Source organism: Delphinapterus leucas, chromosome 9 (assembly GCF_059928025.1).
Source record: "Delphinapterus leucas isolate spDelLeu-1000000601 "Yukka" chromosome 9, BTC_Dleu_Yukka2, whole genome shotgun sequence".
Classification (NCBI taxonomy): domain Eukaryota; kingdom Metazoa; phylum Chordata; class Mammalia; order Artiodactyla; family Monodontidae; genus Delphinapterus; species Delphinapterus leucas.
Genome location: NC_143137.1, coordinates 85,203,799 through 85,210,800, shown reverse-complemented (window position 1 = coordinate 85,210,800; position 7,002 = coordinate 85,203,799). Strand labels below are relative to the sequence as shown.

The following is a 7,002-nucleotide window of genomic DNA, read 5'->3' as shown; positions in this document are numbered from 1 at the left end:
GACAGGAAATGGAGCCTGTAATTTCGGTAGCACCGAGGGGGATGGCTGAAATCTATTTTCTGTATCGTTTCTGCCTCGATAATGCGCGGCAGGATTGGTAGAATTAGATGTAGAGGACCCGCCTAGGTGTGTTTCGCTACGGAGGGAGATGGGAGGGAATGGGATCGCGAAGGGTTTGGTCCTGTAGAAGATGCTTGATTATTAGACCGTTTAGACGTGATCACGGAATTTGTATTTGTGACACAGGCTCTAACGCCAGAAAATCCTGTCAAAAAAAGGGGTGTGGAGAGCATTGGCGTCAGCTGGAAGCTACCAGAGGCCTGAGCTTTTCATCCCTATTAGGGAAATGAGGTAGTGTGCAGGGCCCGGAGTGTGCTGTTTCATAAGGTATCCTCCCTCCACCCTCCTCTCCGCTCCGTATTCTTAAGTGTTGTGAGTGGTCCTGTTTGAAATACCACCCTTCAGAAAGAATTTTCAGCCATATTCTTTTTTTCCTGCAGCAAATGATAAAATCAGGAGCATTGACGTTTTTTGGCCAGACCAAGTACTTGCTGCAAAATGTTTTAGCATCAGAGAAAGGCAAATTCTTAAGTGTTCTTTTCAGACACGACTGCGCGGTTTTCTTTTAAAAAGCAGGCTAGTCATACGATTTTCAGGAAGTATTTCTATAAAATAGATGGTCCTACCTATTTAGATGTTTGATACACAGTTTTGACAGTGGTACAACGTGGAGACTGGTTGAAAATTAGATCTTTATGTGATCAAAAGCTTAAAGCACGTAGTGATCTTTATTATAAATGTACATTGATACACAGTATTGTGAAAGTATTTTTGTTTGTTTTAGGAAAAATGAAAGGTCAAGCAGTTTTAGCATTGCTGATCTAATGGTAGCTTAGATCATGAAAAATTCTCTGTTTGAATTAGAAAGGTATATTTTCGCAATTTTTAAAAATGTTGTGCACGAGTATGTAGCAACAGTGTTACTTTTTTGATATTTTGCCTGTAGCAAAGCTTTGACATCTAAGCATAGGCATCAGGTACTCTGGCACAAGGTAAAGGATCCCTCAGCTTTGGAGAGTGTTGTTTCCAGGAAAGTGGTTTTGAGGATGGAATTTATACGACTTCTAGGCTGGGATTTTAGGTGGTTAGTATTTTAAAGCAATTTTGTTTTAATAATTACATTTAAAATTTGAAAGTGCCTGGAAGTCAGCATTTGCAGCTCAATATCAGTCTTATTTGTGATGTGTAAACAGTGTATTTGCTCTTCTAAGGTCTTTGAATGAGAACGTGAATATGGGTATAACATTGTTGATGTATTGGAATGGCTGAAAATAAATAAGTAAGCATTCTTTAACAATTCTCTGGAGCACATAAATTGCTTTTAAAGTGAAATGGCTGTTAAAGAGAAAGTTTTCTAGTCTTTTAAATTACATTTAGAATCCTCCTTTTGAAGGCTACAGCTTACATTATTAAGCCTGAATATAAGCAATGATAGCTTTTATTCCATGATTTATGTAGGTTTTTTGAGTAGTGACTAGATAGTAACACTATGGTAAGATTTCCTTTTCTTTCTTTCTTTTTTTTAATGGAAATGCTGCTATTTTATAGAGGAATAACTAAAAATCAATGAGAAGGATTGCTTTTCAGTGTCTTGGTGATACATTTAATGGTGAAAATCTTTACCTCTTAATTTGGGAAGTACTCATATCCTTCTGAAGTTCAGATTTAACTGAATTGAGGTTCTGTTTTATTCAACTAGGAAAATTTTTAAAAAACAGAAATATTAAAATAACAAAATTATATACATGCATTTAATATAGATATAATTGCAAATATAAAAGTCCTAATTTGCAATACATTTCTCATTTTTCTGCGTTTTTTGTGAAAGTCTTAGTGAATGGATGACCACGTGTCTGTAGTTTTAAGTATATATCTCTTTTTGGTATTGCTTTAAGTTGGATAGCTGATAGGATAGCACATAGGATAGTTCAGTGACTCCCACAATTATCCCATAGATCATTGATTGACCAATCTTGATCAGAACTGGAAATTAGTTATAAAGACACCAAAGCAAGGAAAATAAATCCTTCTCTCAAAAAACAAACAAAACCCCCAAAACCATCCAAAAGATGCAGCCCCCAAACTCCATTAAGCAGTTAAACTCCTGTATTTATTTGTAGTAGTTTTTTTTAAAAGTCTTTAGTCAGAACTGCTACATTTTTACATTGACTACCATTCTAACAGAAGTTATTTGGATTAAATGAAAGTGTGTGTATGAAAGGCAGGGCATTTAGTCAATGTTGAGTCAGAAGCATGATGATTTTTTTTTAACCTCATAGTAAATGAAAGATGGGTCGATCCAGATAGAGGAAGGATCGTTGACAGTAGATCTGAAAGTTAAGAGTGATGAACAGGAAGGTTATAAAAGCATACCAGTCTAGGTCCATTTAGCATAAGGGTTGATGCCTTACAGACCTAAAACCTCTGAGGCCATCTAGTCATAGTACTGTAGCTGACTTGCATGACAGCCCGAGTCATCAAGTAAATGTTAAATTTACTTCTTATAAAAAGAAAAGTGCAAAACATTTTAGATTTTTTAAAATTAGTTTTATTTTTTATTTTATTTTTAAAATTATTTTTGTCTGCGTTGGGTCTTCATTGTTGCCCACGGGCTCTCTCCAGTTGCGCCAGCGGGGGCTACTCCTTGCTGCTGTGCGCAGGCCTCTTATTATGGTGGCCTCTCTTGTTGCAGAGCACAGGCTCCAGGCGCCTGGGCTTAAGCCCTTGTGGCTCATGGGCTCTAGAGCACAGGCTCAGCAGCTGTGGTGCACGGGCTCAGTTGCTCCACGGCATGTGGGATCCTCCCAGACCAGGGCTCGAACCCGTGTCCCCTGCATTGGCAGGCGGACTCCCAACGAGTGAGCCACCGGGGAAGTCCTAGATTTTTAAAACTATGAGATAAAAGTTTTGGTGTATAAAGAGGTAAACTACTAAAGAGTTCGCAGCCCATTTTCCTGTAAGACTGAATAAATTATTAACTGGTAAATGTGGAAGGTAAAAGTGAACATGTGCTGAAGGTGTCCAACATTTAGAATTACAACAAACAGGGACTTGTGTGGCGGTCCAGTGGGTAAGACTCCGTGTTCCCAGTTCAGGGGGCCCAGGTTCGATCCCTGGTTGGGGAACTAGGTCCCACATGCATGCTGCAACTAAGAAGTCCACATGCTGCAACTAGAAGATCCTGTATGCTGCAGTAAAGATCAACTGAGGATGCCACATGCTGCAACGAAGACCCCGTGTGCCACAACTGAGACCAGGCATAGCCAAAATAAATATAAATATATACATAAATATTAAAAAAAAGAATTATAGCAAACAATAGAACAAACATATTATTAGATAATAAGCTGCCTTAACTGATTCCAGTAACCAGTAAAACTTGTATAGATCTTCTAATTTTTGTTAGAATTTTTGCTTTGCATTTATTACCTTATTTCCTTAAAATGACCCTGTGAAGTAGCCCAAGACAAAACCAGTGCATTTCACTAAATTTTTGCCTTGAAAGTGTAGTTACAGAATTTAATGAAAATAGAGGCTTTCCTTAGAATTGAATAATTTGAGGTATGTAATTATCAATGATTTTAAAGGGATAGATGTTAAAAGATTTTTCAAACTAGGCTTTTCCTCCATCTTTCTAATACTGTTATTCTGCAATTTCAGGTTAAATTCATGTTGAGAGTTTTCATCATTCCAACGAAATATTTGTCAGTGCTGAGATAGTAGTTTACTATGATTTAGTTTTCCCGTGTAACCTTTTGCTTTTCATGCCTTGTTTTTTCATTTGCTTAGTTTTGTCTTTCTGTATCCTCCAGCAGCTCGGTAAAATGCTTCTCAGTACAATTTTCCACATGGTCAAATCTGTCACATAAACTTACCACTTCCACTTATTCCTGTAGTCATCCCCTCTGTAGCTGTCCTTCCTGCTTTATTCTGGATTGTTTTCTGTTTAGGCCTGCTGCAAAGCTGTTATCTTGGGACATTCTGGGAATGTTTTTCACTTTTGTTGAGTCCCTTTTTTCCTGGATCCCATGCCTTCCTTTTAGTTTATTCCTTCTTTTTGGTTTCTCTACTATTACTGTGAAAGAGTGCATGAGATATTTTGAGGGCTTTCGTTTTTACCCTCACACTTGACTGTTGGGCTGTTGAGAGATTTCTGTATTGGAAATCATTTTTCCTTAAAAGTTTGGAGGTGTTCCTTTATTGCTTGGCTTCCAATGTTGATGCTGAGAAATTTGATCTCCAAAAAACTGTCTTTTGTCCTATCTGGGAGATTTAAACCCTTTCACTGAATTTTAAAATTTCAGGTATCTTTTAAAAAAAAATGTTTTATGAGCTCTTCTCTATTTCTGTATTATAGCATCTTGTTTCTTTTTCATGGGTACAGCATCTTCTGTTATCTCTTCAAGGATATTAATTACAGTTTCTTTGACATTTTCTTCCATGCCTTGCATTGTTTTTGGTTCTTCTTTTTTCTGTTTGTTTTGGTCTCTTTTTTTTGTTGTTGAAGGCTTTCTTCAGATCTGTGTGATCCTCAGCAGTTCCTTCATATTCAAGAGAATGTTGCAAAACTAATTGAAAGCTCACTGGGCATGCATGAGCATAGCTTAGTGACTGATGAACTCCCTTGTTTTTATCTTTATTTTTTCTTCTCTAGGTGGTGGGTAAGAAGGCTTTCAGTTTCTTCAAATAATGGTCCTTCATTTTTCTGTCCGTCTGCATAAGTGGAATAATGGAGTGAGGAGAGGATTGGCAGAAGTAATGAGTATTGATGGCAGAGTTCTAGCGCTGGGTGGAGGAAGAAAGCTATTACAGGTCTCACCAGTTTCTAAATTTTCACTTAGTCTCCTTGTATTTATACCAGTACTCGCTTCTCCCTTTTTCTGTGTGTGTCGCCCCTGAGGCTGGAGCCACGGTGTGATTCAGTTTTGCTGAACACCTCTCATTCCCTTAGGAGTGTGGGGGTGGGAGCGTGGGCGGGGGGGTGAAGCAGTGTGGTTCTGTCATCTTGCCTTTCCCAGCACCTCCCATTTCTAAGCCCTTCTGGGGTGCTGCAGAGTAAACAGGGTTCTTTGTCATTATTTCTTTCTATAGGGACTTACCTTAACCTTCTTCCATTTATGCCAGGTCATTTACCATTCCACCATCAACGTTCTGTCTTTATAAATTATATCTCAGATTACAGTTACAGTATCTCCTAGTTACATTAAAGGTGGAATTTATGTTTCTAGTTCTTTTTCTCCCTATTGTTGTGGTATGTTTTTCAAGAAGAGATCTTAAATTTTAGCCTTATTTTGATTTGTTCGTATTTGTGGGACACTGGTGAAATCACTTAATCTTTTCGAACTCATACTCATCTGTTATTATCGGTGTCCACAGCATGGTTGTTAGAATTACATGAGCCTGGTATATGGTAGGCATTTGTAGGGATGTTAGTTCCTAACCATTCTTCCCTGTATAACACATTGGACACGTTTAGTTTCACTGAATTCATGGGTATGTATAACCTGTATAGTTTTCCCATTGGTATCCTGGTTTCTGAGAATTTTGAATTTTTGGTATTAGTATGAACCATACTAACTTGCTGAAAGAAGTTTATATGTCAGAGGTTTCCAGTTATTATAGTAAATGTCATTAATTTTTCACCATCCTCAAATGAATTAAAGTTTCAAATTACAGATAAACTACTTAAAATAGGATATTGAAAAAATAATGATATTTTTTCAGTTACAGTAAAAAGAATTCTGATGAAATAATTGTGGCTTATATAAAATCTTTGTGTGTGTGTGATTAAGGAGAATTAATAATAAATGTACACTCTTAGCAACTAAACTAATTTTTTATCACTTTAAACATTTTTATTTCTGAAGGTACATTAAACTTTGTACGTTTTTTTTGAATTTTAGATTTAAAATATTTAACTTGTTTTGAAAATATTTAACTTTTTATCATGAAAATAATTTAATTAATACAAAAGAAACCAGAACAGTATAATTTTGGTTTTCTCCTTTGAGGATAATGAAAATGTCAGAATTAGTAAATTCTGTCAAGCTTTTTTGAGATGGGCCACAAGCTGATGCAGTGAGTACTTAGGTGCAGTTTGTGCTAGAATATAAGCTTCTTGAGGACAGAAACAACAAAAATAAGAACAAGGGTTAACATTTATAGAAGTATATACTCAGCACTTTATATAGATTTTTATTTAATTTTCACAACTTCTTTAAAGTTTAGTTAGATAGTAGACTTTTGAAAGTGCTTTATGGAAGCTCAGAATAATTTAAATGACTTGCTGAAGGATATGAAATAAGTAGTAAATCTAGGTTTCAGATCTTTAGATAGTTTGACCTCAGAGCTCTCTCTCTAAACTACTGTGCAAAACCATGTTAATATTTTTAAATCTCCTTCATCCAGAATTGTACCTTGCATTGTGAGATAGTTTGCCAAGTAAATGAACTGGGCTTTGATGGAAAATTAGGATTTATGTAAATGGAGATGATGGAGACAGGCTTGTTAGGCAGGAGGGATGGTGTGAGCAAGATTGTAGAGACAGGAGTGTGTCTGGCATGTTCAGTGGTCTGTGAGAAGAACCATTTGGCTGGGATTGATGATTTTGTACAAAGTTGTGAGATAGGACTGCATGGCAGTTGAAAGTCTGCCATAATCTGCTTTCTATTTGTCTGGATAAGGAGTTCAGACTTCATTCTGTGGGCAACAGCAAGGCACCGTTTTTTAGTAGGGCGATAATATATTCAAACTGGTATTTTAGGAATATTACTTTAGTAGCATTGTTTAGGAGAGATTGGCTGAGAAAATTGTAGAGTCAGGGGTATTAGAGACTACTGTAGTAGTGAAATGACATGATTTTAGTGGTGAAATGATTGGTGCTCCTGGACATGAAAAGGAAGATTTTAAGAGGGATTATATGATAGGGCATCATGGTTTTCA

General features: G+C 36.7%; 1 protein-coding gene across 1 annotated transcript in view; it reads left to right on the top strand.

Annotated features, from left to right (window-relative positions):
• RSBN1L (round spermatid basic protein 1 like) overlaps nt 1–7,002 on the top strand; it is a 65,697-nt gene that overhangs the window by 778 nt on the left and 57,917 nt on the right. The gene's annotated exons all lie outside the window — the stretch shown is intronic.